Here is a 27,122-nt window from a genome sequence, read left to right on the forward strand (position 1 = left end):
GAAGACCCACCAGAAGGGAATCTATCAAAGCCTTCCTTAATTATTTACCATTTATTGAATACCCTCTATGATCAGACAGTCTGCTAGGGGCTGATATGAACATTATATCTTCACAGGCCCCCTTTCAAAGATGGAGAAACCAAGGCCCGGAAAGGATAAGTGACTCTCCCAAGTTCACAGAGTGAGGATTCATTTACGTCATAATAAAGATCCTTCTCCTTCCACTGCATCACCCCAACTCTCTTCCATTAAGATGTCTTAAAGGCCTATGTACATCTTTGTGAAAAGTGAAAGTTGCTCAGTCGTGTCCGACTCTTTGCAACCCCATGGACTGTATAGAATTCTCCAATCCAGAATACTGGAGTAGGTAGCCTTTCCCTTCTCCAGGGAATCTTCCCAATCCAGGGATTGAACCCAAGTCTCCCGCATTGTGGGCAGATTCTTTACCAGCTGAGCCACAAGGGATTGCAGTCCCAAGTATAATTTCCCACAGCACCTAGCTCAGACCAGCAACTAAGAAGGTTTCTACAAAATCTATAATTACTCAAGAGATTTCCATTCTTTCAATTTTAGGTCAAATGCAATTTTTTCCATTCTTCATCAGAATTCAGTTTTACCAGAGGAAGAATTTATAGTGCAGGAAGAAAAGCAAGTACTCACTGGGACTACAAGCAAATACTAACACAGCTCCAGAGAGTACAGGATGTGGGCTCCTTTGTACTAGGTAAATAAATCTCTCTGAACTAGCTACTCTACATGTGGTACAGAGGTCACAGGATCATTACAGGGAAGCAGGAAAATGGGCACTAAGCCCTTTCTGGAACAAATGGAATTGCTTAACTAAGTTCATCTTCCCTTGGGTTCCTGGGAGAACCATCCCTATGCCGTAGTACCATATACCAGTACGTATAACAGTATGACCTATAAAATATTTTATCCTTAAGTCAAGGATATGATTTGTCCAAACACAAAGATGAAGTCCAAGAAAAGAGGAAGAGTCCTAAAAAGCATCTTTTCCTTCTATTCATGTGGGAGTTTCTTTTATGGAAGGACTGAACTGTCCTTATGATGATAAAGAATAACTACTATAACTAAGAGATAATTGTATAGCCCAAGTTCTTAAGGCAATGACGTGCTCTAAAAATATCAACCCTCACTTCTTTTAACCTTACTTTTGGAGACCAAATCCATCCTATGAGGAAAGAGAAAAGTAGTCTCCTCTTTGAGCACTGAAACTAACTTTCCAACCTGGTTGAAGTTTTCAACCTGAGTCCTCTGTGTGTGAGTCATAGTTGATCTGGAGAGGTCTCTGAAATCCTGCAAATAATATTTAAAGTCAAGTGAATGTGCTGATTTTCCCAGGGACCATAAATCTCCTTTGTCTTAAAGAATCTCTTTCTTAGACAAAGTGTTATATTACCCCAAAATTATTACATGGAAGCTAAAAACTTGTGTATTTGTTATTACCAAGATTCTATGTTTTTAGTTGTGATACCCAAAATTTCATTAGGAGTCCTGTCAATTAGTTGAGGCTGAAAAACAAAGCAACTCTCTTCTACTTTATTAAAATGTTACACATGAAAAAAATGTCTCATTTTCTAATGCCATAAAATTCTCTGAATTAACACACCATCATGATCATAATATACTACTGCTTCCTCTAGTGGGTTCATTGTCCTTCTCAACAATTATTAAGTGTATCTGAATAGGCGTAACAGAGTCTGCTTTAACCTCAGTTTTACAGATGCTCATCACTGTGACTATATTATTTTTAAAAATGCAAATAACTAATATTCATAACTCAAACACAGTTCTAATTTCTCAGATTTCCCTTCAGTCTTAGCTAAATTAAACTGTAAAGGAATGGGATCTTAGCTGCCTGACCAGGGTTGAATGAACCCAGGCCCTCAGCAGTGAAAGCACTGAGTACTAACCACTGGACCAGCAGGGAATTCCCAATTTTCGTTAAAATCTTACACAAACATGACCTTTACTAAAAGAAAACAGAGTACAAGTATATTAAACTGGCATTTTCTATGGAGTAGTTGGATGTTTTAACATCCTGGTAGTTGCAGGGTCAAAGTTTAAGATCACTGACAACTGCTGACAGATGGGTCTATATTTTAAAAAGAATAGCACTGATCAATCAAGAGGCACTAAGTATGTTGAAAGGTTTCACTAATAAAGTGTTATAGTCTAATTTAACAAGAAAACTCCACAGTGTTACTGTTAGACTACCACCTCTCCCTTAGAGTTTTGATTCATATAAATACAGGGCACCCGTAATTAAAAGCTAGAAAAATAAATACAAGAAAAATCTGCCATTTATTGAAAGCCTGCTGGGTAACAAGTACTGTACTAGGCATTCCATATTCCTAGTCTTTCTTTCAAGACTGCAGTAAATCTACCAGTTAGTCATTAACCCCACTTTGCTATGAGGAAATGGAAGTTCACACAATTTAATCAAAATTTTAAGTCACAAGGCACACACAGTGGCATATAAATTTGGATCTTTTTGCGCTTTTATTTATACACTGGTAACAGTAAGCCCTATGGACTGGCCAGCATGTATAAAAACTGAGAATTACCTTTCAACCTCATCAAATCTGTACTCTAAAGCTTAAAAGTAATTTCCCTCATCAGTTCAGTTCAGTTGCTCAGTCGTGTCCAACTCTTTGCAACCCTATGGACTGCAGCACGCCAGGCCTCCCTGTTCATCACCAACTCTAGTTTACCCAAACTCATGTCCATTGAGTTGGTGATGCCATCCAACCATCTCATCCTCTGTCCTCCCCTTCTCCTCCTGCTTTCAATCTTTCCCAGCATCAGGGTCTTTTCCAATGAGTCAGCTCTTTGCATCAGGTGGCCAAAGTATTGGAGTTTCAGCTTCAACATTAGTCCTTCCAATGAATATTCAGGACTGATTTCCTTTAGGATGGACTGGTTGGATCTCCTTGCTGTCCAACTGACTCTCAAGAGTCTTCTCCAACACCACACTTCAAAAGCATCAATTCTTTGAAGCTCAGCTTTCTTTATAATCCAACTCTCACATCCATACATGACTACTGGAAAAACCATAGCTTTGACTAGATGGACCTTTGTTGGCAAAGTAATGTCTCTGCTTTTTAATATGCTGTCTAGGTTGGTCGTAACTTTTCTTCCAAGGAGTAAGTGTCTTTTAATTTCATGGCTGCAGTCACCATCTGCAGTGATTTTGGAGCCCAAAAAAATAAAGTCTGCCATCGTTTCCACTGTTTCTCCATCTATTTGCCTCATAGAGAATATTGAAGTAAAATACTACTTTTTAAAACTTCTACATCTAAAGAAATAGAATGAACTTTTTGGACATTAAATTATTAGAAATAGAGAAAATAAGTATCCAGTATTTCGCTTCTTAATTTGTTCTTAATATGCTTTCCATGTGAAAGAATTTTAAGGTTAAGTATATTATATAGCAATATTAATATGTAATGTTTATGACAACTTTCAATTATTTTGTAACTACTGGGGATTTCCAGAAAATCATTTAACTTAAATGTTGATATTCTGAGGGAGACAGTCCTGATAGTATTCATAAAAATATTTCCCAGCTAAATTGTAATTAAACTTCCAACCCTACAATATGATGGAAAGAGTATATTCCTGAGAACCTAGGGGTGCTAACACTGACTATAACAATGTAAAAATCATAGTCTCTCTGTACATAGTTCCTCAATCAGCCAAATAAAAGATTGTGACTAGATCACTTCTGAGACTCCTTTCACCTTTAAACTGTGGTTCTGTTAAGTGTACACAAATGTGCTTCCAAATATCTTGATAAAAAGATCACGTAATCCAGTGTACACTATTTTACATAGAACCCTAAATATTTTATACCTTATGACTCTTTCCCCTACTCAAAGCTGACAGGAGACAAGGATGGGTCCAGAATAATGACCAGTGGCTAACAGATGGAAAGGATGAGCTATGCCAAAGTCTAGTCTGAGGAATTTAAGCCAAAGAAACCAGAATCAACAAGAATTGATCTGAAAAGTCATACATATTCAGGGATAAGGCAGCCATTAAGACCCATGTGCACTGTGAAATTGAATCACCAGTTTGAGAAGCAAATGGATGAGATATCAAGAAATAAGTAAGAACTCATAAGAGAACATGTATCCAAACTATCTAAGAAGGGGCAGTTTGATCTTACCAGTTTTTTAGTTCAAATCACCCTGAAGCTCAGTTGCCCTCCTTGATGATTCAATGTGTATACAGAAATAAACCTTGCTTTTACTTCGGTTCCTCTGTCCCTTGCCCTGAGTGGAACCTCAACTGGTACAAAGACTGGGGACATGCAGAGCAGGGCTTCAAGGAAAATGTGGAATTGTCCAAGATATTGCAGCAGCAGCAATGAGGACATGCTAGGATAGAAAGCTAGCAAAAAAATGCATAACAGAGACACAGTTACTAAAGTAGTCATCTGTGATCCCTTGGAACCTGTATGTATCTGGAGAAAGGCTTTGGAGCACTAAATAGCCAAGTGTATTTTTTTCATCTTTGAAGAATAAACAGCAAAAACCAATGATCAAGAATATGGTACACCTCTCACTCTCATACATCACTGCAGTATAAAAACATGTAACTTTTCTGGAAAACAATTTGGTAATATGAATTAAGAGACTCTAAAGAGATTTAAGTACTTTGATTCTATTTCTAGGACTCTATCCTGAAAGACATTCAGACATGCAAACAAACATTAAAACTAGTACCAAGATGTTTACTGCAGTATTATTTAAAGTCAAAAAAAAAAAAATGGGCTCTGTGATGACCTACAGGAGTCGGGTGGGATGGGGAGGTGGAAAGGAGGCTCAAGAGGGAGGGGACATACGCATCCGTATAGCTGATTCACGTTGCGGTGCATCAGAAACTAACAACACTGTAAAGCAATTATATTCCAATAAAGAATTTCACACACAAAAAAAAATTGTTAATGGAAATCTAAATATCCCATAATAGAAAAATTATGCTTTATCATGTCAAGTGTATTGTCTACCATACTCACAGACCTTTCAAAGCAAAACTGCCCCAACCACAGTCCTTCTGAGAGGGCAGCCATGAGAGACACTCACTGCATACAACTGCTTGGACCAACCAGGGTTTAACACTGATTCTGAAGACCAAGAATTTAATACTAAAAATTATATTCTGGCAGGTAATCCATGATGTGGCCTGGCTTAAAAAGGTGACCTGGGTCAGATTCCAATTTCCAGATATTCAAGGAAATACTAAGAAATGTAGCAGGCAGTAATAGGCAGTAAAGCCCACAGGACTTTCTACACAAACACCAGGGCAGTCCTTTGGATCCTCATGTAAGCCAGGTTTAATGGATCCAACAGAGAGAGACTGAGATATTATGAGAGCCACAGAGACAAATGAACCAGGCTCCAGAGATGACCAGCTTCCTGATTTCCGAGGCCCAGCTGTACCATGTACGCCTTGTGTTACAAGATTCTTGGAAGAGTTTTCTTGTTGACTGAAAAAAAATAAAAATACACAACCTAAAAATTCAGAATTATATTTTATTTGATGGACTTTCTGAGGACCTCAAGGCTGGGAGGCAGCCTCTCAGATAGCTCTGAGGGACTACTCTGAAGTAGTAAGGGAGAAGTTAGGATATACAGGAGTTTTGCAACAAAGACCAGGTAGTCAGAACATTAAAAGATCACTGTTAACTAAAGAAAACCAGACATCACAAGTTAATGAATTGAGCACTTTTCTATATATGGGAAAATGAAAGAGGGGGCTCACTGAAAGCATAGCTTGATATGCACCTTAGCTACCTAGGACCAGTGTCCCTTTCTTTCCCATCCTGAGTCCCCTGGCAGTTCACCTTTGGGGGTGGCTGCAGTGGCTGAGGATTGGCTGCAGGCAGCCCAGTCATCTCTGCCCTGTGTTCCAAGCTGCAACATCCTTAGTTTACTGATATGGCAGGCAACAGTTTTCATTCAGCCAGTCTTCTACTCTTCTATATTCTTACAATTCCCCATTACTTAGGTAATTTGTATCTTGACTTGTTCCATTTAACTCTGAACAAGTATTTACAGCAAGATGACTGTTGGGGATTCAAGTCAACAAATGTCTACTGAGCAGTTAGTGTGGACCAGGCACTCAGGGCATAATGCGATAGAAAACAGGCAAGGTCTCTCTATCATATGAAGTTTACATTTTGCCAGGGAAAGGGAGAGGCGGTAAGTTTTTGTTTATGTATTTCTTAATTTACAAAGAAGGTTTCAGATTCTCATTAAAAATCATGGACAAAAATACAAAATACATCTATATTCACTTACTCAGAAAACTCCACTAAGCCAATTTTTTTTTAATTTAGAGGTTTACATAAAACAGACATCACAAAAAATAAACTTAAAATGAACATGTGTGTAACCACTTTAAAAAGACAGTATTTCCAGCAGTCCAAAAGACCACATGTCCCTTCAAAAGTACACTTCTCTCCTGCAAGCAGAGTAGCATTACCCTGACTTTTTTGGGAAACCACTTCCTTGCTTTGCTCTGTAGTTTTTCTACTTGTGCATGCATGCCTAAATAATTCAGTTAGTTTTGCTAGTTCTCTTTGTGTACATGAAAGCATAATGCATATATTCTTTTATCTTGCTTTTTTCAGGAATATCTGGTCAGAGGTAAATTCATGATATATGATACACATAGCTGTGATTCATTCACTTTCATTACTTATTATTACTTTATTAATATTACCTTTTATGTACCACAATGCATCCATTCTAAGTCCCTGAACAGCTTGCATATTAAAAACCATGCTGCTCTAAAAAACAAATAAACCAGAATGCTGCTCTGAACATTCTTGTAGCAATATGCTGCTAAGTCACTTCAGTCGTGTCTGACTCTGTGTGACCCCATAGATGGCAGCCCACCAGGCTCTGCCATCCCTGGGATTCTCCAGGCAAGAACACTGGAGTGGGTTGCCATTTCCTTCTCTAATGCATGAAAGTGAAAAGTGAAAGTAAAGTCGCTCAGTCATGTCCAACTCTTTGTGACCCCATGGACTGCAGCCTACCAGGCTCCTCCGTCCATGGGATTTTCCAGGCAAGAGAACTTGTAGCAATATACTGCATATTAAATGTTTTTCTCTAGAATATATATACAGAAGAGGAACTGATAGATCATAGAATATATATATCTTAGATTTTGGTATATAATGATAAAACATTTTCCAAAGTAGCTGTATGAAATAATATTCTCACTATCAAAGTATAAGAATTTCCATTTCTGGATATTCTGGCCATCACCAGACAGGTCAAATAAATCTTTTGCAAATGTGGTAAGTATGCAATGGTATTTCATGATTTCAACTTGCATTTCTGATTACTATGGAGGAAAATTCCCTTTTCGTATGCTCGTAATTCATCTAGATTTTCTCTTTTTTGTGAAATGCCTGGTCAAGACTTTTATCTACTTCCTAAAAAGTTCTCGGTTCTTTTCTTGATTTGTAGGTATTTTTATATTCTGGATACTAAACCTTTGTTAAATATATGTGACGCAATTATCTTTTTCAAATCCATGGGCTACATTTTCAGATCCTTATAATTAGATTCCAGTTATGGATTTTGGGCAGAAACAGCATAGACATGTGGCCACTGTCTCACAGCATTTTACTAAGAAGCACATTCATCTATGTTGTCCCATCTCCGGTGATGTTAACTTCGATCAGGTGACAAAGGCAGGATCTGCAAAGTTTCTCCTCTATAAAAGTATTAATTTTCCTTTGTAATTAATAAGTATCTTGCAGGAAGATATTCCTACAAGCATCCCTTTGATGATTCTTACCTAGTCAGTTATTACTATTAAATATGATGGCTGTCTAATGGTAATTTTCTGGTAATTTTCTAATTCCATCATTGCATTATTAGTTGACTTTCTTCTATAAGGAAGAGTTTTCTTTTTTTGACTGAGCAACTTATTGGATTTTAGTTCCCTGACTAGGCATTGAACCTAGGCACTTGGCAGTGACAGCATGGAATCTTAACTACTGAATCACTAAGGAATTCCTCTTATTTTTTTTAATTGAAGTGCAGTTAAACTGTAGCTGACTTACAACACTGTGTTAGTTTCTGGTGTACAGCAAAGTGATTGTTATACATACATATATTCTTCTTCATATTCTTTTCCACTAAAGTTTATTACAAGATACTGAACACAGTTACCTGTGCTATACAGTAGGAAATTGCTATTTACCTGTTTCATATATAGTAATGTGTATATGTTAATTCCAATTTCCTAATTTATCCCTTCCCTTTGAGTTTTCTTAATGATTTTTGCACATTAAGATCATGGACTCTTACCTCATTCAAAGGGTGATGATAATCTACTACCATCACTTATTTTCATATTCCAGTTGTCCCAGACTTGGCCAGTAGGAATCCTTCAAGCTAGCCCTGTGTTCTTTTGACATATTCTCGCCATTCTTTGAACAATTCCTTACTTTCTGGCATAAGAGATTCCAGGTTCCATCCAGGCTTATCATCCAACCTAGAATCAGATGTTTCTCCAATGCTGTTTCCTATTAGTGGAAAATGGCATTTAAAAACCAAGATCTTGATGCCAGTCATTTCTGCCACTGGAGTACCAACCAGGCCCCTCTCAGCTGACAGACTAGGAAACAGATATGTCTGTGTGTGCACATGCTTACATTCATAAACGCATGTGTGTATGTATGTGGACACCAACATACATCTTCAACTCTCCACTGAAAGGTTTAGAAGCAATGACTTCCAGGACATACATACATTCCCACCATATCTATATGTCTCTATCAGATCAGATCAGTTGCTCAGTCGTGTCCGACTCTTTGCGACCTCATGAATCACAGCACGCCAGGCCTCCCTGTCCATCACCAACTCCCGGAGTTCACTCAGACTCACATCCATTGAGTTAGTGATGCCATCCAGCCATCTCATCCTCTGTCGTCCCCTTCTCCTGCCCCCAATCCCTCCCAGCATCAGAGTCTTTTCCAGTGAGTCAACTCTTCGGATGAGGTGGCCAAAGTACTGGAGTTTCAGCTTTAGCATCATTCCTTCCAAAGAAATCCCAGGGCTGATCTCCTTCAAAATGGACTGGTTGGATCTCCTTGCAGTCCACGGGACTCTCAAGAGTCTTCTCCAACACCACAGTTCAAAAGCAGCAAATCTTCGGCGCTCAGCCTTCTTCACACTCCAACTCTCACATCCATACATGACCACAGGAAATACCATAGCCTTGACTAGACGGACCTTTGCTGGCAAAGTAATGTCTCTGCTTTTGAATATGCTATCTAGGTTGGTCATAACTTTCCTTTCAAGGAGTAAGCGTCTTTTAATTTCATGGCTGTAGTCACCATCTGCAGTGATTTTGGAGCCCCCCAAAATAAAGTCTGACACTGTTTCCACTGTTTCCCCATCTATTTCCCAAGAAGTGATGGGACCGGATGCCATGATCTTCGTTTTCTGAATGTTGAGCTTTAAGCCAACTTTTTCACTCTCCACCTTCACTTTCATCAAGAGGCTTTTTAGTTCCTCTTCACTTTCTGCCATAAGGCTGGTGTCATCTGCATATCTGAGGTTATTGATATTTCTCCCGGCAATCTTGATTCCAGCTTGTGCTTCTTCCAGTCCAGCTTGTGCTTCTTCCAGTCCAGCGTTTCTCATGATGTACTCTGCATATAAGTTAAATAAACAGGGTGACAATATACAGCCTTGACGTACTCCTTTTCCTATTTAGAGAACCAGTCTGTTGTTTCATGTCCAGTTCTAACTGTTGCTTCCTGACCTGCATACAAATTTCTCAAGAGGCAGATCAGGTGGTCTGGTATTCCCATCTCTTTCAGAATTTTCCACAGTTTATTGTGATCCACACAGTCAAAGGCTTTGGCATAGTCAATAAAGCAGAAATAGATATTTTTCTGGAACTCTCTTGCTTTTTCCATGATCCAGCAGATGTTGGCAATTTGATCTCTGGTTCCTCTGCCTTTTCTAAAACCAGCTTGAACATCAGGAAGTTCACGGTTTAGATATTGCTGAAGCCTGGCTTGGAGAATTTTGAGCATTACTTTACTAGCGTGTGAGATGAGTGCAACTGTGCGGTAGTTTGAGCATTCTTTGGCATTGCCTTTCTTTGGGATTGGAATGAAAACTGACCTTTTCCAGTCCTGTGGCCACTGCTGAGTTTTCCAAATTTGCTGGCATATTGAGGGCAGCACTTTCACAGCATCATCTTTCAGGATTTGAAATAGCTCCACTGGAATTCCATCACCTCCACTAGCTTTGTTTGTAGTGATGCTTTCTAAGGCCCACTTGACTTCACATTCCAGGATGTCTGGCTCTAGGTCAGTGATCACACCATCGTGATTATCTGGGTCGTGAAGATCTTTTTTGTACAGTTCTTCTGTGTATTCTTGCCATCTCTTCTTAATATCTTCTGCTTCTGTTAGGTCCATACCATTTCTGTCCTTTATCGAGCTCATCTTTGCATGAAATGTTCCTTTGGTATCTCTGATTTTCTTGAAGAGATCCCTAGTCTTTCCCATTCTGTTGTTTTTCTCTAGTTCTTTGCATTGATCGCTGAAGAAGGCTTTCTTATCTCTTCTTGCTATTCTTTGGAACTCTGCATTCAGATGTTTATATCTTTCCTTTTCTCCCTTGCTTTTCGCTTCTCTTCTTTTCACAGCTATTTGTAAGGCCTCCCCAGACAGCCATTTTGCTTTTTTGCATTTCTTTTCCATGGGGATGGTCTTGATCCCTGTCTCCTGTACAATGTCACGAACCTCAGTCCATAGTTCATCAGGCACTCTATCTATCAGATCTAGGCCCTTAAATCTATTTCTCACCTCCACTGTATAATCATAAGGGATTTGATTTAGGTCATACCTGAATGGTCTAGTGGTTTTCCCTACTTTCTTCAATTTAAGTCTGAATTTGGCAGTAAGGAGTTCATGGTCTGAGCCACAGTCAGCTCCTGGTCTTGTTTTTGCTGACTGTATAGAGCTTCTCCATCTTTGGCTGCAAAGAATATAATCAATCTGATTTCGGTGTTGACCATCTGTTGATGTTCATGTATAGAGTCTTCTCTTGCGTTGTTGGAAGAGGGTGTTTATTATGACCAGTGCATTTTCTTGGCAAAAGTCTATTAGTCTTTGCCCTGCTTCATTCTGTATTCCAAGGCCAAATTTGCCTGTTACTCTAGGTGTTTCTTGACTTCCTACTTTTGCATTCCAGTCCCGTATAATGAAAAGGACATCTTTTTTGGGTGTTAGTTCTAAAAGGTCTTGTAGGTCTTCATAGAACCGTTCAACTTCAGCTTCTTCAGCGTTACTGGTTCGGGCATAGACTTGGATTACTGTGATATTGAATGCTTTGCCTTGGAAACGAACAGAGATCATTCTGTCATTTTTGAGACTGCATCCAAGTACTGCATTTCGGACTCTTTTGTTGACCATGATGGCCACTCCATTTCTTCTGAGGGATTTCTTCCTGCAGTAGTAGATATAATGGTCATCTGAGTTAAATTCACCCATTCCAGTCCATTTCAGTTCGCTGATTCCTAGAATGTCGACATTCACTCTTGCCATCTCTTGTTTGACCACTTCCAATTTGCCTTGATTCATGGACCTGACATTTCAGGTTCCTATGCAATATTGCTCTTTACAGCTTTATACATAATTTCTCTCTCCCTCTCTTGCTCTCTAAATATATATAAATACATACACAAATTTACACATTATAAACACATAACCCTGTTTATTTAACTTATATGCAGAGTACATCATGAGAAACACTGGACTGGAAGAAACACAAGCTGGAATCAAGATTGCCGGGAGAAATATCAATAACCTCAGATATGCAGATGACACCAGCCTTATGGCAGAAAGTGAAGAGGAACTAAAAAGCCTCTTGATGAAAGTGAAGGTGGAGAGTGAAAAAGTTGGCTTAAAGCTCAACATTCAGAAAACGAAGATCATGGCATCTGGTCCCATCACCTCTTGGGAAATAGATAGGGAAACAGTGGAAACAGTGTCAGACTTTATTTTGGGGGGCTCCAAAATCACTGCAGATGGTGACTGCAGCCATGAAATTAAAAGACACTTACTCCTTGGAAGCAAAGTTATGACCAACCTAGATAGCATATTCAAAAGCAGAGACATTACTTTGCCAACAAAGGTCCGTCTAGTCAAGGCTATGGTATTTCCTGTGGTCATGTATGGATGTGAGAGTTGGAGTGTGAAGAAGGCTGAGCACCGAAGATTTGCTGCTTTTGAACTGTGGTGTTGGAGAAGACTCTTGAGAGTCCCGTGGACTGCAAGGAGATCCAACCAGTCCATTCTGAAGGAGATCAGCCCTGGGATTTCTTTGGAAGGAATGATGCTAAAGCTGAAACTCCAGTACTTTGGCCACCTCATCCGAAGAGTTGACTCACTGGAAAAGACTCTGATGCTGGGAGGGATTGGGGGCAGGAGGAGAAGGGGATGACAGAGGATGAGATGGCTGGATGGCATCACTGACTCGATGGACGTGAGTCTGAGTGAACTCCGGGAGTTGGTGATGGACAGGGAGGCCTGGTGTGCTGTGATTCATGGGGTCGCAAAGAGTCAGACACGACTGAGCGACTGATCTGATCTAATCTGAACATATACATATATGGATATACACATATACATATGATGTCCCACTGACACTTCTAATCAGATTATATCCACCACAGGTTTCATTCTAGCTTTCCCACATTACATATTTTTAACTCCCTTCTTCAGTAATGATAAACCTGGTTCATATAAAAAAATAAATTTATTTATATACAATGTGGTATATTTAGTGTTTTAAGAAATATTTTGAAGCCTGAAGGTCATGAATAAAGAAAATAAACCCTTTTAAAAGCTTTATTGTTGTGTCTTTCAGACTACATCTATAACCTACCTGGAGTTCACTTTTGTGTATGGGGTGACATAGAAGCCAAGTTTCTTTTTTTTTTTTATATATATATAAGAAAATGTCCCAGTACTACTGACTAAGACAATCAACCATTCTATACTACTGTACCATGTCATCTTTGACATAAATCAAGCATCAATTGGGAATTCCCTGGTGGTCCAGTGGTTAAGACTGAGCTTCCAATGCACGGGGGCACAGGTTTGATTCTCAATAGGGAAACGAAGATCCCACATGTCACACAGCATGGTCCAAAAAAAAAAAAAAAGCATCAAGGAATGTGTGAGTCTGTTTCTGGTGCTCTGTTTTGTTACTTTGGTATATTTTTAGGCCACCAACACCACACTACCTTAATGACTACAACTTTATAAATCTTGGGCTGGCAGAAGTCCTCTCATCTTAAGAAAAAGACTTTTCTAATCTCGGCCGTATCTATTTTCATCAAATTTAGAATCATTCCATCACATCTCACAAATCCTCTTAAATTTTTGGCTGGGAATACATCAAAGTTATAAATAAGCTTGGAAATAATTAATACCTTTACAGTACTGATTCTCCCAGTCCATACATATCGTATCTACGTCCTGTTGTTTAGGTTTCTCAATAAAGTCTTATTAAATTCTGCCCACAGAAATCTTCTACATGTATTATTAGATTTATTGCTGATCCTTGATATTTTCTGATGATATGAAAAATAGTATCATAGTTTCAGGTCCAAGTAAGGATGACAATATGTCTCTGCCACTGAATGCAGCTATTAAAACATGGACAAAATGCATGGAATAAATATTTTAAAACTCTTAAAAGTAAATGATAACAGGTGAACTAGGAAAGAACAAAATTTGAAATTTACTGTACTAGCAGAGAGTTTAAAGTTAGGATGATGAAACTGAAGCCTATTATACGGAGTGAAGTAAGCCAGAAAGAAAAACACCAATATACTAATGCATATATATGGAATTTAGAAAGATGGTAACGATAACTCTGTATGTGAGACAGCAAAAGAGACACAGATGTATAGAACTGTCTTTTTGACTCTGTGGGAGAGGGCGAGCGTGGGATGATTTGGGAGAATGGCACTGAAACATGTATAATATCATATGTGAAACAAATCACCAGTCCAGGTTCGATGCAGGATGCTCGGGGCTGGTGCACTGGGATGACCCAGAGGGATGGTACGGGGAGGGAGGTAGGAGGGGGGTTCAGGATGGGGAACACGTGTACACCCGTGGCGGATTCATGTTGATGCATGGCAAAACCAATACAATATTGTAAAGTGATTAGCCTCCAATTAAAATAAATAAATTTATATTAAAAAATAATAAATAAAAAATAAAGCTAGGATGAAACCAGAACACAGAGCTCCAGGAGCAGCAGTTTACTTTGGGCTCAAGAAATAGGAAAAGAGACTCTCAATTTTCCAAGAGAGGGAGAGAAAATTCCCCATTTATCCTGTTCTTTTCTCCATTTTCTCATATGTCAGCCCCAAGCAATCTCAGAGCTCCAACAGGAGGAGCTATAATCCCACAAGACTCGGGGGAATCCCTGGTGCTTCCCTTTCTCTGCCCTACTGCTGCTTGGCCTGAACACAAACAGTCACAGGAAGCACAGAGCAGGGTAACTGAACTCTCAACTTTCCAGCCAGAGAACCACCAAGGGGAGCCCTAGCAAACCAGAAAGTATCAGAGAACTCACAAAAAGGGAAGAACTCGAAGAACAATCCAATGCTTATTTTTATAAATTTCTGGGCTCATCCCTGGGCAGCACATGCATAGATCATACCTAAAACAGCAGAATAAACACCCTGGGGATCTGAACTACTGGCAAGACCACTGCCCAGGTCTTACTGTATACTGGCCACTTGTTGCATATACACAGGTTATCTTCAAACAGCACCGCAAGGCCCTTGAAAATGGAACTGACACTGAAACTACAACCTATAGGAGGCCAGTCAGACCTTTTGGCATGAACCCAAATAAGCTGACTGCCTGCTGAATTAACATCCTCCACAGAATTTACACAAAACCTAAATACTGTGTCTCATAACAATATTTTAAACAGCCCAGGTTCAATGCAAAATTCCTCAGCATACAAACAGCTGTGAAAATCTCATATGGGAAAAGACAATCAACAGACACAGATTTTGAAACTGTCACACATAGATGTTGAAGTGGCTACTATATAAATGCTCATAGAAATATGAATATCCTCAGACAAGTAATGTAAGCTTCCATCTTAATCAATTAGTAAAAGAAGAGCAAAACAAATTCAAGGCATGCAGTAGTCAGGAAATAATAAAGATATAAGGAAAAATCGATGAACAGGAAATTGTTGTCCTGTGACAACAGGAAAACAATATGAACAAAATAAAAATCTAGTTCTTTGAAAGGATCATGAGAGACTATTACAAACAACTATATGCCAATAAAATGGACAACCTGGAAGAAATGGACAGATTTTCAGAAACGTTCAACCTTCCAAGACTGAACCAGGAAGAAATAGAAATTACGAACAAGCCAATTACAAGCACTGAAATCAAAACAGTGATCAAAAATCTTCCAAAAAACAAAAGCTCATGGCCAGATGGCCTCACAGGTGAATTCTATCAAACATTTAAAGAGCTAATGCCTATTTTTCTGAAACTCTTTCAAAAACTTGTAGAAGAAATACTTTTAACTCATTCTACAAGGCCACCATCAACCTGATACCAAAATCAGACAAAGACATCACATACAAAAAAGAAAATCCAAGTCAATATCACTGATGAACATACATGTAAAAATCCTCAATAAAATACTAGCATACAAATTTCAGCAAGTTATTAAAAAGACCATACACTATGATCAGGCTTCCCTCATAGCTCAGTTGGTAAAGAATCCACCTGCGATGCAGGAGACCCCAGTACAATTCCTGGGTTGGGAAGATCTGCTGGAGAAGGGAAAGGCTACCTACTCCAGTATTCTGGCCTGGAGAATTCCATGGACTGTATAGTCCATGGGGTTGCAGAGTCGGACACGACTGGGTGACTTTCTTCTACACTATGATCAAGTTTGGTTTATCCCTGGAATGCAAGGATTCTTCAATATAAGCAAATCAATGTGATACACCATATCAACAAACTGAAAGATAAAAACCATATGATAATCAATAGATGTGGAAAAAGCTTTTAACAAAATTCAGCATCCATTATGATAAAAACTCTTAAAAAAATGGGCAGAGAAGGAATTTATCTCAACATAATAAAGGCCATATATGATAAATCCACAGGAAACATTATTCTCAATGGTGAAAAACTGAAAGCATTCCTTCTGAGATCAGGAACAAGACAAGGGTACCCATTCCTGCCACTATTATTTAACACAGTTTTGGAGGTCCTAGCTATGTTAATCAGAGAAGAAAAATAAATAAAAGGAATCCACATTGGAAAAGAAAAAGTAAAACACACTGTTTGAAGATGACATGATATTATACATAGAAAACCCTAAAGATACTACTAGAGCTAATCAGTGAATACAGTAAAGTCACAGAAATCAAAATCAGTACAAAGAAATCACTTGCATCCTACACATTAACAACAAAAAATCAGAAAGAGAAATTAAGGACTCAATCCCATTTACTACTGCAACAAAAAGAATAAAATGCCTAGGAATAAATCTACCTAAGGAGACAAAAGAGCTGCATACAGAAAACTGTAAGACACTGATTAAAGAAATCAAAGACAACATACAGAGATGGAGAGATAGTCCATGTTCCTCAGTTGGAAGAATCAATATTGTGAAAATGGCTATACTACCAAATGCAATCTACAGATTCAATGCAATCCCTATCAAATTACCAGTGTTACTTTTCACAGAACTAGAAGCAAAAATTTCACAACTTGTAAATACAAAAGACCCCATATAGTCAAAGCAATCTTGAGAAAGAAGAATGGAGCTGGAGGAATCAACCTTCCTGTCTTCAGACTATATTACAAAGCTACAGTCATCAAGACAGTATGGTACTAGTATGAAAACAGAAATATAGACCAATGATACAAGATAGAAAGCCAAGCAAGAAACCCACATACCTATGGGCACCTTATGTTTGACAAAGGAGGCAAGAATATACAATGGGAAGAAGACAGTATCTTCAATAAGAAATGCTGGGAAAACTGGACAGCTACGTGTAAAAGAATGAAATTAAAACACTTCCTAATACAATACACAAAGATCAAGTCAAAATGGATTAAAGACCTAAATGTAAGACCAAAACTACATAAAAGTCTTAGAGGAAAATGTAGGCAGAACACTCCATGACATAAATCACAGCAAGATCCTCTATGACCCACCTCCTAGTGTAATGAAATAAAATCAAAAATAAAGAAGTGGAACCTAATTAAACTTAAAAGCTTTTGCACAGCAAAGGAAATTATAAACAAGGTGAACAGACAACCCTCAGAATAGGAGAAAATAAAAGCAAATGAAACAACTGACAAAGGATTAATTTCCAAAAATATACAAGCAGCTCTTACAACTCAACGCCAGAAAAACAATCAAATCCAAAAGTGGGCAAAAGACCCAGACAGACATTTCTCCAAAGAAGACATACAGATGGCTAATAAACACATGAAAAGATGCTCAACCTCGCTCATTAGAGAAATGCAAATCAAAACTACAATGAGCTATCACCTCACACCTAGTCAGAATGGCCATTATCAAAAAAAGAGAAAAAAAATCTACGAACAATAAATGCTGGAGAGGGTGTGGAGAAAGGGGAACCCTATTACACTGTTGGTGGGAATGCATATTGATACAGTCACTACAAACATTATGGAGAACAGAACATTATGTAGATTCCTTAAAAAACTAGGAATAACACTGGTTCCCCAAACCAGAGATCAAATTGCCAACATCCGCTGGATCATGGAAAAAGCAAGAGAGTTCCAGAAAAACATCTATTTCTGCTTTATTGACTATGCCAAAGCCTTTGACTGTGTGGATCACAATAAACTGTGGAAAATTCTGAAAGAGATGGGAATACCAGACCACCTGATCTGCCTCTTGAGAAATTTGTATGCAGGTCAGGAAGCAATAGTTAGAACTGGACATGGAACAACAGACTGGTTCCAAATAGGAAAAGGAGTACGTCAAGGCTGTATATTGTCACCCTGCCTTTTTAACTTATATGCAGAGTACATCATGAGAAACGCTGGACTGGAAGAAGCACAAGCTGGAATCAAGATTGCCAGGAGAAATATCAATAACCTCAGATATGCAGATGACACCACCCTTATGGCAGAAAGTGAAGAGGAACTCAAAAGCCTCTTGATGAAAGTGAAAGTGGAGAGTGGAAAAGTTGGCTTAAAGCTCAACATTCAGAAAATGAAGATCATGGCATCCGGTCCCATCACTTCTTGGGAAATAGATGGGGAAACAGTGGAAACAGCATCAGACTTTATTTTTCTGGGCTCAAAAACCACTGCAGATGGTGACTGCAGCCATGAAATTAAAAGACGTGTACTCCTTGGAAGGAAAAGTTATGACCAACCTAGATAGCATATTCAAAAGCAGAGACATTACTTTGCCAACAAAGGTCCGTCTAGTCAAGGCTATGGTATTTCCTGTGGTCATGTATGGATGTGACAGTTGGACTGTGAAGAAGGCTGCACGCCAAAGAATTGATGCTTTTGAACTGTGGTGATGGAGAAGACTCTTGAGAGTCCCATGGACTGCAAGGAGATCCAACCAGTCCATTCTGAAGGAGATCAGCCCTGGGATTTCTTTGGAAGGAATGATGCTAAAGCTGAAACTCCAGTACTTTGGCTACCTCAAGCAAAGAGTTGACTCCTTAGAAAAGACTCTGATGCTAGGAGGATTGGGGGCAGGAGGAGAAGCGGACGACAGAGGATGAGATGGCTGGATGGCATCACTGACTCGATGGACGTGAGTCTGAGTGAACTCCGGGAGTTGGTGATGGACAGGGAGGCCTGGCGTGCTGCGATTCATGGGGTCACAAAGAGTTGGGCATGACTGAGCGACTGAACTGAACTGATGACCCAACAATCCCACTACTGGGCATATACCCTAAGAAAACCATAATTGAAAAAGACACACGTTCCCCAATGTTCACTGCAGCACTATTTACAATAGCCAGGACACAGAAGCAACCCAGATGTCCATCAACAGATGACTAGATAAAGAAGCTGTGGTATATACATACAATGGAATATTACTCAGCCATAAAAATGAATGCATTTCAGTCAGTGCTAATGAGAGGATGAACCTTGAGCCTATTATATAGAGTGAAGTAAGTCAGAAAGAGAAAAACAAATATCGTATTTTAATGCATATCTATGTAATCTAGAAAGACAGTACTGATGAACTTATTTGCAGGGCAGCAATGGAGATGCAGACATAGAGAACAGACTTGTGGACACAGGGCTGGAGGGACAAATGGAGAAGACAGCACAGAAACACATATAGTACCGTATGGAAAACAGACGGTCAACAGGAACTCGCTGTATGATTCAGGGAACTCAGATGAGGCTCTCTGACAACCCAGAGGGATGGGGTAGGAAGAGGGAGGGAGATTCGAGGAGGAGGGGATATATGATACCTATGTTGATTCATGCTGATGTATGACAGAAATCAACACAATATTGTAAAGCAATTATCCTTCAATTTAAAATAAATTATTTTTTAAAATACAGTTCTTTGAAAAAGTTCAATTAAACTTATAAACCTCTAGAAGTATACACAGAAAAGAAGACACAAGTTACAAATATCAAGAAAAGAAAGAATATCAGTACTAATCTTGCAAATAATAAAAAGATAAGATACTGTAAACAACTCCACACACATAAATCTAACAGTGAAACAGAAGAAAAAGACTAATTCCTCCAAAATGAGAAACTACAAAAACACACCCCAGATGAATTAATTACCTTAATAGTTCTTTAACTGTTAAAGAACTTACAGAATGATATCAATTCTACCTGATCCCTGGTAGAAAATAGAAAAGGAAGAAACACTTACAAACTCATTTTACAAAACCAGCATTACAATGATACCAAAACTAAACAAGAACAATATGAGGGGGAAAGACAATGGGTATGTTCAAGATGAACACAGATGCAAAAGCACTCAACAGAATATTAGCAAATCAAATCCAGTCCTATATAAAAAACATAATACACACCATAACCAAGTGGGATTTATACCAGCAATACAAGGCTAATTCATTTTGCAAAATATCACAATGTAACTTATCACACTAATAGCTTAAAGAAAGCATCACATGACCATATCAATGAAAAAAATTGACGATATTCAAGATGTCTTCATGATAAAAACTTTCAGCAAAAAAGGACCATTTTTTTCAATCCTATAATACACATACATAAAACAAAATCTAGGACTAGCCAGTGCAGTAAGTATAATAGAGCAAATTAGATATTACTTAAGATAGGATTAGCAAAGGGATTTAGAAAAAAACGATTTCTGAAAACAATGAAAATACAGTAGAGATAGTTTTAGACATAGAACTAAAAGTCTAATGTATGTTTAATGTGTTAGTCTCATGAGGGCAATGGGGCAGAGACAATATTCAATGAGCTATTAGTCGAAAAATTTCCAGATTTGATGAAACACATCAACTCAGAGGTTCAAAAATCTCAAAAGTCCCAAAGAAGATTAAAAAAAAAAAAAAAAAAAGGCACACTTAGACACAACACAGTTAAACTCCAGAAAGACAAGAAAAATCTTAGAAGCGGTTAGAGGGAAAAAAAGCAAAAATACAGCTTCCAAAGGAGCAACAGGCTGGCAGCTAACTTCTCAACACAAACAGTGGAGGCCAGAAGATAAAGGATGACATCTTCAAGACGCTAAAAAGAAAATATTGCCATCCTCAACCTAGCAAAAATGTCTTTCAAGAATGAAACACAAAACTTAAAGTCAATAGAAGGGAGGAAATAATAAAAATCAGAGAGGAAATAAAAGAGATTTTTTAAAAAGTCAATAATACCAAGATCTGATTTTCTGAAAAGATAAACAAAAATAGACCTCTGGCCAGGCTTACCAAGAAGAAAAGAGAGAGGAGCCAAATAAACAAAATAAAAAATGCAAGAGGAGAAACAGCAACCAAAATCACAGAAATACAAAATACCATAAGAAAATATTAAAGGCTAAATGCCAAAAAAAATGTACAACCAAGAAGAAATGGACAAGTTTCTAGAAACATATAGCCTGCCAAAACTGAATCAAGAAGAAACATAATTTGAATCCTCCCAGACTTCAGACAATACCATAAAGCTACAGTAGTCAAACACTGTGGTATTGGCACAGAAACAGCCATATACATCAATGAAACAACATAGAGGGCCCAGAAATAAACTGACACACCTCCCACCAACTAATCAACAAAGAAGGCAAGAACACACAATGGACAAGAGTCTCTTCAGCAAATATAAAAATATTTTTATAGATTACACTACATTAAAAATTATTATAAGATAAAAATAGCTATAATTCCCTGTGCTTTACAATATATCCCTGCTGCTCACCTATTCTATTGGGTTGCCCAAAAAGTTCATTTGGATTATGGAACAACCCAAACTTTCTGGGTGGCCCAATATATATAGTACTCTGTGTTTCTTAATCCCGTTTTCCTAATTTGCCCCTCCTCCCTTACCCCTCCCCTTTGGTAACTACTTGTTTATTTTCTATATCTGAGTCCACTTCTGTTTTCATTTTTGCATATCATTTGTTTATATTATTTTTTAGATTCCACATGTAAGTAACATCATGAAGTGTTTGTCTCTACCTGACTCACTTCACTAAACACGGGGCTTCCCAGGTGGCTCAGTGGTAAAGAATCCACCTGCCAAGCAGGAGACATGGGTTCTATCTCTGGGTCAGGAAAATCCCCTGGAGAAGGAAATGGCAACCCACTCCAGTATTCTTGCCTGGGAAATCCTGTAGACAGAGGAGACTGGCAGGCTACAGCCCAGGGCATCACAAAAGAGTAGAACACAACTGGCAACTAAACATCAACAACCCTAAGCATAATATTCATGGGTTCATCCACACTGCTGCAGATGGTGGAATTTCATTCTTTTTTATGGCTGAATACTATTTTATTGTGTATGTATATGTGTATATATAAATACAAACACACATACCCCACGTCTTCTTTATCCATTTGTCTACTGATAGACATTTAGGTTGCTTCCATATCCCAGCTATAATATAAACAAACATTGGGGTGAAGTTGTCTTTTCAATTTAGTGTTTTCATTTTTTCTGGATATATACTCAGGCATGGAACTATATGATAGTTTTAGTTTTCTGAAGAACTTCCAGACTGTTTTCCGGAGTACCCACACCATCATTACATTTCCACTAAGAGTGTACAAGGGTTTCTTTTTTTCTACATCCTCTCCAACATTCACTATTTGTAGACTTTTTGATGACAGCCATTCTGATAAGTGTGGGATGATACTTCACTGCTGTTCTAATTTGCAGTTCTCTGATTAAAAAAAAAAAATGCTCAGCATTGATAATTATGTGCCTATTAGCCTTCTCTGGAGGTATGTCTTCTTTGGGAAAAACAAAAACAAAAAACATCTACTCAGGTCTTCTGCTCATTTTTTTATTGGGTTGTTTTTTATTTTTTTTAACCTATATATTTTGGACATTAATCCTTTGTCAGTCACACAATTTGCAAATACTTTCCATTACACAGGATGTCTTTTCCCTTTGTGAATGATTTCCTTTGCTATGCAATAGCTTTTAAGTTTAATTAGATCCCATCTGCTTACTGGTTCCAGTCTTAATCCTACCACAGGTTTTGCTGTGTGGCTTTGACTAAATTCTTTAATTCTAAGATTCAAAATTCCTATACCAGATCTAAATCGTAAAACATTTCATTTCATATACCACTTTAACATACAAGATGAATATTAATCCTTTCATTTCAAAAAAAATTGTTTCTATATATCAACCACATACAACGAGCACTATTAAATATTGCCAGAAAGAAGAGCTACTGTTCAACTACTTTAGCAATTTTACTAGTTTACAGCTTATAACAATACACACCAACAGTATACAACAGTGTATTTTTAATAACTGGTTTGCCTTAGAGGGTATGCACAATGCTTAAGCACTCAAATATTTTTTCAATCAAAGATAACCAGGAAGTTAGGCTAAACAAAATTCTCCTGGGAAAAGGAAACTCTCCTTTCCACTTTCTATATTTCATCATTGTTTGCACTGTTGAGTTTTTAACACTAAATACCATATTAATAATATTAAAACAAAAAATCGAATTCTTAATGATTTTTGTTTGCTTTTGGTTTTAATGGCCAACCTGGGCTTTGGATTATATAAAATTTTTTCAGCATAAAATGATAGCCATTTTAAATGTTCCATGAGTGTATTTATTAGCACATTCTTTTTTCTTTTTTTGGCAGTTCCCCAAGGCTTTCCCCAACCAGGTGAAAGCATGGAGTCCTAACCACTGGACCGCCAGGGAATTCCCAACATTCTTAAAATTACTTTCTAAAGAAAATCTTGTTTCTAATCAGGAATACTGCTTTAGCTGAGTTCAGTTTACCACCACATGGGGCAACCACCTCAATCAAGTCTTCGTTGGACTCAATTTTCAATTTCAGGCCCCACCCCACCTCACCTCAGCTATTTTTTAAAACCTGTAACTTAAAATACAGAATCCCTACAGTCCAGGTATCAGGTTAATCTCTAATTTTTTTTTAAATTTTATTTTATTTTTAAACTTTACAAAATTGTATTCGTTTTGCCAAATATCAAAATGAATCCGCCACAGGTATACATGTGTTCCCCATCCTGAACCCTCCACCCTCCTCCCTCCCCATATCATCCCTCTGGGTCGTCCCAGTGCACTAGCCCCAAGCATCCAGTATCGTGCATCGAACCTGGACTGGCAACTCGTTTCATACATGATATTATACATGTTTCAATGCCATTCTCCCAAATCTTCCCACCCTCTCCCTCTCCCACAGAGTCCATAAGACTGTTCTATACATCAGTGTGTCTTTTGCTGTCTCGTACGCAGGGTTATTGTTACCATCTTTCTAAACTCCATATATATGCATTAGTATACTGTATTGGTGTTTTTCTTTCTGGCTTACTTCACTCTGTATAATAGGCTCCAGTTTCATCCACCTCATTAGAACTGATTCAAATGTATTCTTTTTAATGGCTGAGTAATATTCCATTGTGTATATGTACCACAGCTTTCTTATCCATTCATCTGCTGATGGACATCTAGGTTGCTTCCATGTCCTGGCTATTAACAGTGCTGCAATGAACATTGGGGTACATGTGTCTCTTTCCCTTCTGGTTTTCTCAGTGTGTATGCCCAGCAGTGGAATTGCTGGATCATAAGGCAGTTCTATTTCCAGTTTTTTAAGGAATCTCCACACTGTTCTTCATAGTGGCTGTACTAGTTTGCATTCCCACCAACAGTGTAAGAGGGTTCCCTTTTCTCCACACCCTCTCCAGCATTTATTACTGGTAGACTTTTGGATCGCAGCCATTCTGACTGGCGTGAAATGGTACCTCAGAGTGGTTTTGATTTGCATTTCTCTGATAATGAGTGATGTTGAGCATCTTTTCATGTGTTTGTTAGCCATCTGTATGTCTTCTTTGGAGAAATGTCTGTTTAGTTCTTTGGCCCATTTTTTGATTGGGTCATTTATTTTTCTGGAGTTGAGCTGTAGGAGTTGCTTGTATATTTTTGAGATTAGTTGTTTGTCAGTTGCTTCATTTGCTATTATTCTCTCCCATTCTGAAGGCTGTCTTTTCACCTTGCTAATAGTATTAGAGTCATTTAAAAACACAACTGTGAAAAATTTAGAACTGCTTAGTAGGCATAAAATCTGTCAATTCTTTTTTTTTTTTTTTTTTGAGGATAAAAAGGAGCTATTTATTTGTTAATGAAAAGAAAAACAGGTGAAAGATATAAACAGATATTTTACCAAGAAGACATACAGATGGCAAATAAACCATGTGGAAAAAGAAAGATCAACATCATAATTCTTTGCTGCTGCTAAGTCGCTTCAGTCGTGTACGACTCTGTGCGACCCCAGAGACGGCAGCCCACCAGGCTCCCCGTCCCTGGGATTCTCCAGGCAAGAACACTGGAGTGGGTTGCCATTTCCTTCTCCAACACATGAAAGTGAAAAGTGAAAGCGAAGTCATTCAGTTGTGTCCGACTCTTTGTGACCCCATGGACTGCAGCCTACCAGGCTCCTCCATCCATGGAATTTTCCAGGCAAGAGTACTGGAGTGGGGTGCCATTGCCTTCTCCGTCAATTCTTCTTAATATATTAATATGCATCCTTAGATTAAACCAGGAGCTTCCCAGGTGGCTCAGGGGTAAAAAATCTGCCTGCCAATGCAGGAGATGCAAGAGATGCGTGTTTGATCCCTGGGTTGGGAAGATCCCCTAGAGCAAGGAATGGCAACCCACTCCACTATTCTTGCCTAGGAAATCCCACAGACAGAGGACCCTGGCAGGCTACAGTACACAGTATCACAAAGTCGGACACAACTGAGCACACAAGCACGCACACAGATTAAACCAGACCAATGAAGCTTTATACCTGGACTGTATTCTCTGAGCTTTCCCTGCCCCCATTCTATAACTCATTTATATAAATATGGCCTAACTGCCATTGACCTATATCAAAAGTATTATAAAATAATCTTATAAAAGTGGTCATGTTTACTTAAGAATGTTTCATATTATACTAAGGTGTCCTTTTTCATCTATTAACTTATTGGGTACTTTTTTATACCCAACAGTTTTTGTTCTAGGTGCTTAAAGAAATAGTAATAAAGGGCATTGAAGGCACTAGGGTCTTTTCTCTGGGGGAAAAAAAAAAGTCATTTGAAAATTTTGAACAAGAAACTAACAAGATCTGATTTATACAGTAATAGGATCATTCCAACTATTGTGTTGAAAATAAACTGAAGAAGGATAAAACTAAAAGCAGACCAGGTAGGGAGACCCATTAAGAACCTATTGCCGTAATTGTGGAAAAAGATGATGGTGTCCTGGACCAGGGTGGGAGCAGCACAGGTGACAAGTGGGCAGATTCTGGATGCATTTTGAAGAATAGCCAACAGAAATTGGCAACATTAGGTCTGGAGTGGAAATGAAAGAAAAGATTCCAAGGGAACTGAGGGAGGAAAAAAGATAAGGTAGTCATTTACTGATTTAGAGAAGGCTGAAGGAGGAGAATATTATCAGATAGCTATTACACTCGAGAGGGAGATATTAAAGAAACAGCTAGTTACAGCAATCTGGAATCAGGCTGAGAAGTACTTAAGGGAAGTAAAAGAAAACCAGGAGAGGAAAATGAAGAAACTATTTCAAAGAAGAATAAAAAGCAATTTTATAGGACAGCAAAAAGAAAAACTGTTAAAGCAATACCCTTGAGTAGCTAAGAGGAGATGGGACCTAGGATATTAACCACGGTTTCTCATAATGGCAGCAGCATTGACAATTTAGGCTAATTCTTCATGGTGGGAGGGGGGGCCGTCATGCATATCAAAGGATATTGATCAGGATCTCTGGCATCCTCCCACTAGATGATAGTCCTTCCCCCACAACCTTATCAACAACCCATCTCCAGATACTGCCAAATGCCTTACGTGGGGTAAAATGACTTCCAATTTAAGATCATCGGTACCAAGAGAGGAACTGGCTTTTGCTGGAAACACTGACAATTTATCCATATAAAAGATGCTATGGTTGCTGCTAAGCTAAGCTGCTTCAGTTGTGTCCGACTCCATGCAACCCCACAGACAGAAGCCCACCAGGCTCCCCTTCCTTGGGATTCTCCAGGCAAGAATACTGAAGTAGGTTGCCATTTCCTTCTCCAATGCATGAAAGTGAAAAGTGAAAGTGAAGCCACTCAGTTGTGTCCGACTCTTAGCGACCCCATGGACTGCAGCCTACCAGGCTCCTCCATCCATGGGATTTTCCAGGCAAGAGTACTGGAGTGGGGTGCCACTGCCTTCTCCGATGCTATGGTTAGAGTACATGATAATAATTTGAATATCTCCTTCTGATTAGATCCTCTTAAGTAGAGACATAGTCAAGGCCAGAGAAAACTTGAGGAGGCTGC

General features: G+C 38.5%; 1 protein-coding gene across 6 annotated transcripts in view; it reads right to left on the bottom strand.

Annotated features, from left to right (window-relative positions):
• The window catches only part of DMXL2 (Dmx like 2), a 167,588-nt gene that overhangs the window by 132,254 nt on the left and 8,212 nt on the right, over positions 1 to 27,122 (bottom strand). The gene's annotated exons all lie outside the window — the stretch shown is intronic.

Source organism: Bos grunniens, chromosome 10, assembly GCF_055505025.1.
Source record: "Bos grunniens cultivar Pamir isolate PY7600 chromosome 10, Bosgru_T2T1.0, whole genome shotgun sequence".
Lineage (NCBI taxonomy): Eukaryota > Metazoa > Chordata > Mammalia > Artiodactyla > Bovidae > Bos > Bos grunniens.